The sequence below is a fragment of the Peromyscus californicus genome, unplaced genomic scaffold (assembly GCF_007827085.1).
Source record: "Peromyscus californicus insignis strain IS unplaced genomic scaffold, ASM782708v3 Scaffold_29__1_contigs__length_610611, whole genome shotgun sequence".
NCBI lineage: Eukaryota > Metazoa > Chordata > Mammalia > Rodentia > Cricetidae > Peromyscus > Peromyscus californicus.
The window spans coordinates 595,557-607,333 of record NW_026294539.1 but is presented as its reverse complement, the minus strand read 5'-3'; positions in this window follow the sequence as shown (position 1 = coordinate 607,333).

Below are 11,777 nucleotides of genomic sequence, written 5' to 3'. Positions count from 1 at the left end.
AACTGTGCTTCCTACACACAAGGGCCATATGTAGTTCAACTCTGCTTAGTAAACTGACAAGAACAGTAGCTTCTCTTGCGTCCAATACACTGTACTTGCTGGGAACAGAAGCGAGTGCTATTTGCACTGTGTTTGGCAATGGGAGCACAAAAGTGACTTTCCTTACCAGAAAAGAACTCTTGCTGGTAGAACAAGAAAATGCATGTGATTCCACTCCGTTTATGAAACTGACTTAAACTGTAGCTCGCCTTGCAAGAAACACACTCTACTTTGGAGAAAGCAGAGCTCTTCTACTCGACTGTGTTTCCTATAGAGCCAGAACAGTCAGCTTGCTAAGAACAAAAGAACTGTGCTTCCTACATACAAGGGCCATATCTAGTTCAACTCTCATTATGAAACTGACAAGAACAGTAGCTTCTCTTGCGTCCAATACACTGCACATGCTGGGAACAGACGCGAGGGCTATTTCCACTGTGTATGGCAATGGGAGCACAAGAGTGACTTTCCTTACCAGAAGAGAACTCTTGCTGGTACTACAAGAAAGTCTATGTGATTCCACTCCGTTTATGAAACTGAATTCAACTCTAGCTCACCTTACAAGAAACACACTCTGCTTTGGAGAAAGCAGCACTCTTCTACTCTACTGTGTTTCCTATAGAGCCAGAACAGTCAGCTTTTTCAGAACAAAAGAACTGTGCTTTCTACTCACAAGGCCCATATCTAGTTCAACTCTGCATAGGAAACTGACAAGAACAGTAGCTACACTTGCATCCAATACACTACACTTGCTGGGAACAGACGCGAGTGCTATTTGCACAGTGTATGGCAATGGGAACACAAAAGTGACTTTCCTTACCAGAAAAGAACTCTTGGTGGTAGGACAAGAAACGGCATGTGATTACAATCCGTTTCTGAAACTGCATTCTACTCTAGCTCGCCTTACAAGAAACACACTCTGCTTTTGAGAAAGCAGCACACATCTACTCTACTGTGTTTCCTATAGAGCCAGAATAGTCAGCTTGCTCAGAACAAAAGAACTGTGCTTCCTACTCACAGGGCACATATCTAGTTCAACTCTGTCTAGGAAACTGTCAAGAACAGAAGTTTCAATTTTGTCCAATACACTGCACTTCCTGGGAAGAGACGCGAGTGCTATTTGCACTGTGTATGGCAATGGGATCACAAAAAAGACTTTCCTTATAAAAAAAGGAACTCTTGCTGGTAATACAAGAAACTGCATGTGATTCATCTCCGTTTCTGAATCTGAATTCAACTCTCACTCGCCTTACAAGAAACACACTCTGCTTTTGAGAAAGCAGCACTCTTCTAGTCTACTGTGTTTCATAGAGGGCCAGAAGAGTCAGCTTGCTCAGAACAAAAGAACTGTGTTTCCTACACACAAGGGCCATATCTAATTCAACTCTGCTTAGGAAATAGACAAAAACAGTAGCTTCTCTTGCGTCCAATACACTGCACTTGATGGAAACAGACGCGAGTGCTATTTGCACTGTGTATGGCAATGGGAGCACAAGAGTGACTTTCCTTACCAGAAAATAACTCTTGCGGGTAGGACAAGAAACTGCATGTGATTCAACTCTGTTTATGAAACTGAATTCAACTCTAGCTCGCCTTACATGAAACACACTTGGCTTTTGAGAAAGCAGCACTCTTCTTCTCTACTGTCTTTCCTATAGAGGCAGTACAGTCAGCTTGCTCAGAACAAAAGAACTGTGCTTCCTACACACAAGGGCCATATCTAGTTCAACTCTGCTTAGGAAACTGACAAGAACAGTACCTTCTCTTGCATCCAATATACTGCGCCTTCTGGGAACACACGCGAGTGCTATTTGTACTGTGTATGGCAATGGGAGCACAACGGTGACTTTCCTTACAAGAAAAGAACTCTTGTTGCTAGGACAATAAACTGCATGTGATTCAACTTTGCTCATGAAACTAAATTAAACTCTAGCTCACCTTACAAGAAACACACTCTGCTTTTGAGAAAGCAGCACTCTTCTACTCTACTGTGTTTCCTATAGAGCCAGAACAGTAGCTTGCTCAGAACAAAAGAACTGTGCTTCCTACACACAAGGCCTATATCTAGTTCAACTCAGATTAGGAAACTGACAAGAACAGTAGCTTCTCCTGTGTCCAATACACTACACTTGCTGGGAACAGACTTGAGTGCTTTTTGCACTGTGTATGGCAATGGGAGCACAAGAGTGAATTTCCTTTCCAGAAAAGAACTCATGCAGGTAGGACAAGAAACTGCATGTGATTCACATCCAATTGAAACTGAATTCAACTCTAGCTCGCTTTACAAGAAACACACTCTGCTTTTGAGAAAGCATTACTCTTCCACTCTACTGTGTTTCCTATAGAGCCAGAACAGTAGCTTGCTCAGAACAAAAGAACTGTGCTTCCTACACACAAGGCCTATATCTAGTTCAACTCTGATTAGGAAACTGACAAGAACAGTAGCTTCTCTTGTGTCCAATACACTACACTTGCTTGGAACAGACGCGACTGCTATTTGCACTGTATATGTCAATGGGAGTACAAAAGTGACTTTCCTTACCAGAAGAAAACTCTTGCTGGTATTACAAGAAATTGCATGTGATTCCACTCCGTTTATGAACCTGAATTCAACTCTAGCTAGCATTACAAGAAATACACTCTGCTTTAGAGAAAGCAGCACTCTTCTACTCTAGTATGTTTCCTATAGACCCAGAACAGTCAGCTTGCTCAGAACAAATGAACTGTGCTTCCTACACACAAGAGCCATATCTAGTTCAACTCTGCTTAGGAAACTGACAAGAACAGTAGCTTCTTGCGTCCAAAACACTGCACTTGCTGGGAACAGACGTGAGTGCTATTTGCACTGTGTATGGCAATGGGAGCACAAAAGTGACTTTCCTTATGAGAAAAGTACTCTTGCTGGTAAGACTAGAAACTGCATGTGTTTCAACTCCGTTTATGTAACTTAATTCAACTCTAGCTCGCTTTACAATAAACACATTCTGCTTTTGAGACAGCAGCATTCTTCTACTCTACTGTGTTTCCTATATAGCCAGAACAGTCAGGTTGCTCAGAACAAAAGAACTGTGCTTCCTACACACAAGGGCCATATGTAGTTCAACTCTGCTTAGTAAACTGACAAGAACAGTAGCTTCTCTTGCGTCCAATACACTGTACTTGCTGGGAACAGAAGCGAGTGCTATTTGCACTGTGTTTGGCAATGGGAGCACAAAAGTGACTTTCCTTACCAGAAAAGAACTCTTGCTGGTAGAACAAGAAAATGCATGTGATTCCACTCCGTTTATGAAACTGACTTAAACTGTAGCTCGCCTTGCAAGAAACACACTCTACTTTGGAGAAAGCAGAGCTCTTCTACTCGACTGTGTTTCCTATAGAGCCAGAACAGTCAGCTTGCTAAGAACAAAAGAACTGTGCTTCCTACATACAAGGGCCATATCTAGTTCAACTCTCATTATGAAACTGACAAGAACAGTAGCTTCTCTTGCGTCCAATACACTGCACATGCTGGGAACAGACGCGAGGGCTATTTCCACTGTGTATGGCAATGGGAGCACAAGAGTGACTTTCCTTACCAGAAGAGTACTCTTGCTGGTACTACAAGAAAGTCTATGTGATTCCACTCCGTTTATGAAACTGAATTCAACTCTAGCTCACCTTACAAGAAACACACTCTGCTTTGGAGAAAGCAGCACTCTTCTACTCTACTGTGTTTCCTATAGAGCCAGAACAGTCAGCTTTTTCAGAACAAAAGAACTGTGCTTTCTACTCACAAGGCCCATATCTAGTTCAACTCTGCATAGGAAACTGACAAGAACAGTAGCTACACTTGCATCCAATACACTACACTTGCTGGGAACAGACGCGAGTGCTATTTGCACAGTGTATGGCAATGGGAACACAAAAGTGACTTTCCTTACCAGAAAAGAACTCTTGGTGGTAGGACAAGAAACGGCATGTGATTACAATCCGTTTCTGAAACTGCATTCTACTCTAGCTCGCCTTACAAGAAACACACTCTGCTTTTGAGAAAGCAGCACACATCTACTCTACTGTGTTTCCTATAGAGCCAGAATAGTCAGCTTGCTCAGAACAAAAGAACTGTGCTTCCTACTCACAGGGCACATATCTAGTTCAACTCTGTCTAGGAAACTGTCAAGAACAGAAGTTTCAATTTTGTCCAATACACTGCACTTCCTGGGAAGAGACGCGAGTGCTATTTGCACTGTGTATGGCAATGGGATCACAAAAAAGACTTTCCTTATAAAAAAAGGAACTCTTGCTGGTAATACAAGAAACTGCATGTGATTCATCTCCGTTTCTGAATCTGAATTCAACTCTCACTCGCCTTACAAGAAACACACTCTGCTTTTGAGAAAGCAGCACTCTTCTAGTCTACTGTGTTTCATAGAGGGCCAGAAGAGTCAGCTTGCTCAGAACAAAAGAACTGTGTTTCCTACACACAAGGGCCATATCTAATTCAACTCTGCTTAGGAAATAGACAAAAACAGTAGCTTCTCTTGCGTCCAATACACTGCACTTGATGGAAACAGACGCGAGTGCTATTTGCACTGTGTATGGCAATGGGAGCACAAGAGTGACTTTCCTTACCAGAAAATAACTCTTGCGGGTAGGACAAGAAACTGCATGTGATTCAACTCTGTTTATGAAACTGAATTCAACTCTAGCTCGCCTTACATGAAACACACTTGGCTTTTGAGAAAGCAGCACTCTTCTTCTCTACTGTCTTTCCTATAGAGGCAGTACAGTCAGCTTGCTCAGAACAAAAGAACTGTGCTTCCTACACACAAGGGCCATATCTAGTTCAACTCTGCTTAGGAAACTGACAAGAACAGTACCTTCTCTTGCATCCAATATACTGCGCCTTCTGGGAACACACGCGAGTGCTATTTGTACTGTGTATGGCAATGGGAGCACAACGGTGACTTTCCTTACAAGAAAAGAACTCTTGTTGCTAGGACAATAAACTGCATGTGATTCAACTTTGCTCATGAAACTAAATTAAACTCTAGCTCACCTTACAAGAAACACACTCTGCTTTTGAGAAAGCAGCACTCTTCTACTCTACTGTGTTTCCTATAGAGCCAGAACAGTAGCTTGCTCAGAACAAAAGAACTGTGCTTCCTACACACAAGGCCTATATCTAGTTCAACTCAGATTAGGACACTGACAAGAACAGTAGCTTCTCCTGTGTCCAATACACTACACTTGCTGGGAACAGACTTGAGTGCTTTTTGCACTGTGTATGGCAATGGGAGCACAAGAGTGAATTTCCTTTCCAGAAAAGAACTCATGCAGGTAGGACAAGAAACTGCATGTGATTCACATCCAATTGAAACTGAATTCAACTCTAGCTCGCTTTACAAGAAACACACTCTGCTTTTGAGAAAGCATTACTCTTCCACTCTACTGTGTTTCCTATAGAGCCAGAACAGTAGCTTGCTCAGAACAAAAGAACTGTGCTTCCTACACACAAGGCCTATATCTAGTTCAACTCTGATTAGGAAACTGACAAGAACAGTAGCTTCTCTTGTGTCCAATACACTACACTTGCTTGGAACAGACGCGACTGCTATTTGCACTGTATATGTCAATGGGAGTACAAAAGTGACTTTCCTTACCAGAAGAAAACTCTTGCTGGTATTACAAGAAATTGCATGTGATTCCACTCCGTTTATGAACCTGAATTCAACTCTAGCTAGCATTACAAGAAATACACTCTGCTTTAGAGAAAGCAGCACTCTTCTACTCTAGTATGTTTCCTATAGACCCAGAACAGTCAGCTTGCTCAGAACAAATGAACTGTGCTTCCTACACACAAGAGCCATATCTAGTTCAACTCTGCTTAGGAAACTGACAAGAACAGTAGCTTCTTGCGTCCAAAACACTGCACTTGCTGGGAACAGACGTGAGTGCTATTTGCACTGTGTATGGCAATGGGAGCACAAAAGTGACTTTCCTTATGAGAAAAGTACTCTTGCTGGTAAGACTAGAAACTGCATGTGTTTCAACTCCGTTTATGTAACTTAATTCAACTCTAGCTCGCTTTACAATAAACACATTCTGCTTTTGAGACAGCAGCATTCTTCTACTCTACTGTGTTTCCTATATAGCCAGAACAGTCAGGTTGCTCAGAACAAAAGAACTGTGCTTCCTACACACAAGGGCCATATGTAGTTCAACTCTGCTTAGTAAACTGACAAGAACAGTAGCTTCTCTTGCGTCCAATACACTGTACTTGCTGGGAACAGAAGCGAGTGCTATTTGCACTGTGTTTGGCAATGGGAGCACAAAAGTGACTTTCCTTACCAGAAAAGAACTCTTGCTGGTAGAACAAGAAAATGCATGTGATTCCACTCCGTTTATGAAACTGACTTAAACTGTAGCTCGCCTTGCAAGAAACACACTCTACTTTGGAGAAAGCAGAGCTCTTCTACTCGACTGTGTTTCCTATAGAGCCAGAACAGTCAGCTTGCTAAGAACAAAAGAACTGTGCTTCCTACATACAAGGGCCATATCTAGTTCAACTCTCATTATGAAACTGACAAGAACAGTAGCTTCTCTTGCGTCCAATACACTGCACATGCTGGGAACAGACGCGAGGGCTATTTCCACTGTGTATGGCAATGGGAGCACAAGAGTGACTTTCCTTACCAGAAGAGTACTCTTGCTGGTACTACAAGAAAGTCTATGTGATTCCACTCCGTTTATGAAACTGAATTCAACTCTAGCTCACCTTACAAGAAACACACTCTGCTTTGGAGAAAGCAGCACTCTTCTACTCTACTGTGTTTCCTATAGAGCCAGAACAGTCAGCTTTTTCAGAACAAAAGAACTGTGCTTTCTACTCACAAGGCCCATATCTAGTTCAACTCTGCATAGGAAACTGACAAGAACAGTAGCTACACTTGCATCCAATACACTACACTTGCTGGGAACAGACGCGAGTGCTATTTGCACAGTGTATGGCAATGGGAACACAAAAGTGACTTTCCTTACCAGAAAAGAACTCTTGGTGGTAGGACAAGAAACGGCATGTGATTACAATCCGTTTCTGAAACTGCATTCTACTCTAGCTCGCCTTACAAGAAACACACTCTGCTTTTGAGAAAGCAGCACACATCTACTCTACTGTGTTTCCTATAGAGCCAGAATAGTCAGCTTGCTCAGAACAAAAGAACTGTGCTTCCTACTCACAGGGCACATATCTAGTTCAACTCTGTCTAGGAAACTGTCAAGAACAGAAGTTTCAATTTTGTCCAATACACTGCACTTCCTGGGAAGAGACGCGAGTGCTATTTGCACTGTGTATGGCAATGGGATCACAAAAAAGACTTTCCTTATAAAAAAAGGAACTCTTGCTGGTAATACAAGAAACTGCATGTGATTCATCTCCGTTTCTGAATCTGAATTCAACTCTCACTCGCCTTACAAGAAACACACTCTGCTTTTGAGAAAGCAGCACTCTTCTAGTCTACTGTGTTTCATAGAGGGCCAGAAGAGTCAGCTTGCTCAGAACAAAAGAACTGTGTTTCCTACACACAAGGGCCATATCTAATTCAACTCTGCTTAGGAAATAGACAAAAACAGTAGCTTCTCTTGCGTCCAATACACTGCACTTGATGGAAACAGACGCGAGTGCTATTTGCACTGTGTATGGCAATGGGAGCACAAGAGTGACTTTCCTTACCAGAAAATAACTCTTGCGGGTAGGACAAGAAACTGCATGTGATTCAACTCTGTTTATGAAACTGAATTCAACTCTAGCTCGCCTTACATGAAACACACTTGGCTTTTGAGAAAGCAGCACTCTTCTTCTCTACTGTCTTTCCTATAGAGGCAGTACAGTCAGCTTGCTCAGAACAAAAGAACTGTGCTTCCTACACACAAGGGCCATATCTAGTTCAACTCTGCTTAGGAAACTGACAAGAACAGTACCTTCTCTTGCATCCAATATACTGCGCCTTCTGGGAACACACGCGAGTGCTATTTGTACTGTGTATGGCAATGGGAGCACAACGGTGACTTTCCTTACAAGAAAAGAACTCTTGTTGCTAGGACAATAAACTGCATGTGATTCAACTTTGCTCATGAAACTAAATTAAACTCTAGCTCACCTTACAAGAAACACACTCTGCTTTTGAGAAAGCAGCACTCTTCTACTCTACTGTGTTTCCTATAGAGCCAGAACAGTAGCTTGCTCAGAACAAAAGAACTGTGCTTCCTACACACAAGGCCTATATCTAGTTCAACTCAGATTAGGAAACTGACAAGAACAGTAGCTTCTCCTGTGTCCAATACACTACACTTGCTGGGAACAGACTTGAGTGCTTTTTGCACTGTGTATGGCAATGGGAGCACAAGAGTGAATTTCCTTTCCAGAAAAGAACTCATGCAGGTAGGACAAGAAACTGCATGTGATTCACATCCAATTGAAACTGAATTCAACTCTAGCTCGCTTTACAAGAAACACACTCTGCTTTTGAGAAAGCATTACTCTTCCACTCTACTGTGTTTCCTATAGAGCCAGAACAGTAGCTTGCTCAGAACAAAAGAACTGTGCTTCCTACACACAAGGCCTATATCTAGTTCAACTCTGCATTAGGAAACTGACAAGAACAGTAGCTTCTCTTGTGTCCAATACACTACACTTGCTTGGAACAGACGCGACTGCTATTTGCACTGTATATGTCAATGGGAGTACAAAAGTGACTTTCCTTACCAGAAGAAAACTCTTGCTGGTATTACAAGAAACTGCATGTGATTCCACTCCGTTTATGAACCTGAATTCAACTCTAGCTAGCATTACAAGAAATACACTCTGCTTTAGAGAAAGCAGCACTCTTCTACTCTAGTATGTTTCCTATAGACCCAGAACAGTCAGCTTGCTCAGAACAAATGAACTGTGCTTCCTACACACAAGAGCCATATCTAGTTCAACTCTGCTTAGGAAACTGACAAGAACAGTAGCTTCTTGCGTCCAAAACACTGCACTTGCTGGGAACAGACGTGAGTGCTATTTGCACTGTGTATGGCAATGGGAGCACAAAAGTGACTTTCCTTATGAGAAAAGTACTCTTGCTGGTAAGACTAGAAACTGCATGTGTTTCAACTCCGTTTATGTAACTTAATTCAACTCTAGCTCGCTTTACAATAAACACATTCTGCTTTTGAGACAGCAGCATTCTTCTACTCTACTGTGTTTCCTATATAGCCAGAACAGTCAGGTTGCTCAGAACAAAAGAACTGTGCTTCCTACACACAAGGGCCATATGTAGTTCAACTCTGCTTAGTAAACTGACAAGAACAGTAGCTTCTCTTGCGTCCAATACACTGTACTTGCTGGGAACAGAAGCGAGTGCTATTTGCACTGTGTTTGGCAATGGGAGCACAAAAGTGACTTTCCTTACCAGAAAAGAACTCTTGCTGGTAGAACAAGAAAATGCATGTGATTCCACTCCGTTTATGAAACTGACTTAAACTGTAGCTCGCCTTGCAAGAAACACACTCTACTTTGGAGAAAGCAGAGCTCTTCTACTCGACTGTGTTTCCTATAGAGCCAGAACAGTCAGCTTGCTAAGAACAAAAGAACTGTGCTTCCTACATACAAGGGCCATATCTAGTTCAACTCTCATTATGAAACTGACAAGAACAGTAGCTTCTCTTGCGTCCAATACACTGCACATGCTGGGAACAGACGCGAGGGCTATTTCCACTGTGTATGGCAATGGGAGCACAAGAGTGACTTTCCTTACCAGAAGAGTACTCTTGCTGGTACTACAAGAAAGTCTATGTGATTCCACTCCGTTTATGAAACTGAATTCAACTCTAGCTCACCTTACAAGAAACACACTCTGCTTTGGAGAAAGCAGCACTCTTCTACTCTACTGTGTTTCCTATAGAGCCAGAACAGTCAGCTTTTTCAGAACAAAAGAACTGTGCTTTCTACTCACAAGGCCCATATCTAGTTCAACTCTGCATAGGAAACTGACAAGAACAGTAGCTACACTTGCATCCAATACACTACACTTGCTGGGAACAGACGCGAGTGCTATTTGCACAGTGTATGGCAATGGGAACACAAAAGTGACTTTCCTTACCAGAAAAGAACTCTTGGTGGTAGGACAAGAAACGGCATGTGATTACAATCCGTTTCTGAAACTGCATTCTACTCTAGCTCGCCTTACAAGAAACACACTCTGCTTTTGAGAAAGCAGCACACATCTACTCTACTGTGTTTCCTATAGAGCCAGAATAGTCAGCTTGCTCAGAACAAAAGAACTGTGCTTCCTACTCACAGGGCACATATCTAGTTCAACTCTGTCTAGGAAACTGTCAAGAACAGAAGTTTCAATTTTGTCCAATACACTGCACTTCCTGGGAAGAGACGCGAGTGCTATTTGCACTGTGTATGGCAATGGGATCACAAAAAAGACTTTCCTTATAAAAAAAGGAACTCTTGCTGGTAATACAAGAAACTGCATGTGATTCATCTCCGTTTCTGAATCTGAATTCAACTCTCACTCGCCTTACAAGAAACACACTCTGCTTTTGAGAAAGCAGCACTCTTCTAGTCTACTGTGTTTCATAGAGGGCCAGAAGAGTCAGCTTGCTCAGAACAAAAGAACTGTGTTTCCTACACACAAGGGCCATATCTAATTCAACTCTGCTTAGGAAATAGACAAAAACAGTAGCTTCTCTTGCGTCCAATACACTGCACTTGATGGAAACAGACGCGAGTGCTATTTGCACTGTGTATGGCAATGGGAGCACAAGAGTGACTTTCCTTACCAGAAAATAACTCTTGCGGGTAGGACAAGAAACTGCATGTGATTCAACTCTGTTTATGAAACTGAATTCAACTCTAGCTCGCCTTACATGAAACACACTTGGCTTTTGAGAAAGCAGCACTCTTCTTCTCTACTGTCTTTCCTATAGAGGCAGTACAGTCAGCTTGCTCAGAACAAAAGAACTGTGCTTCCTACACACAAGGGCCATATCTAGTTCAACTCTGCTTAGGAAACTGACAAGAACAGTACCTTCTCTTGCATCCAATATACTGCGCCTTCTGGGAACACACGCGAGTGCTATTTGTACTGTGTATGGCAATGGGAGCACAACGGTGACTTTCCTTACAAGAAAAGAACTCTTGTTGCTAGGACAATAAACTGCATGTGATTCAACTTTGCTCATGAAACTAAATTAAACTCTAGCTCACCTTACAAGAAACACACTCTGCTTTTGAGAAAGCAGCACTCTTCTACTCTACTGTGTTTCCTATAGAGCCAGAACAGTAGCTTGCTCAGAACAAAAGAACTGTGCTTCCTACACACAAGGCCTATATCTAGTTCAACTCAGATTAGGACACTGACAAGAACAGTAGCTTCTCCTGTGTCCAATACACTACACTTGCTGGGAACAGACTTGAGTGCTTTTTGCACTGTGTATGGCAATGGGAGCACAAGAGTGAATTTCCTTTCCAGAAAAGAACTCATGCAGGTAGGACAAGAAACTGCATGTGATTCACATCCAATTGAAACTGAATTCAACTCTAGCTCGCTTTACAAGAAACACACTCTGCTTTTGAGAAAGCATTACTCTTCCACTCTACTGTGTTTCCTATAGAGCCAGAACAGTAGCTTGCTCAGAACAAAAGAACTGTGCTTCCTACACACAAGGCCTATATCTAGTTCAACTCTGATTAGGAAACTGACAAGAAC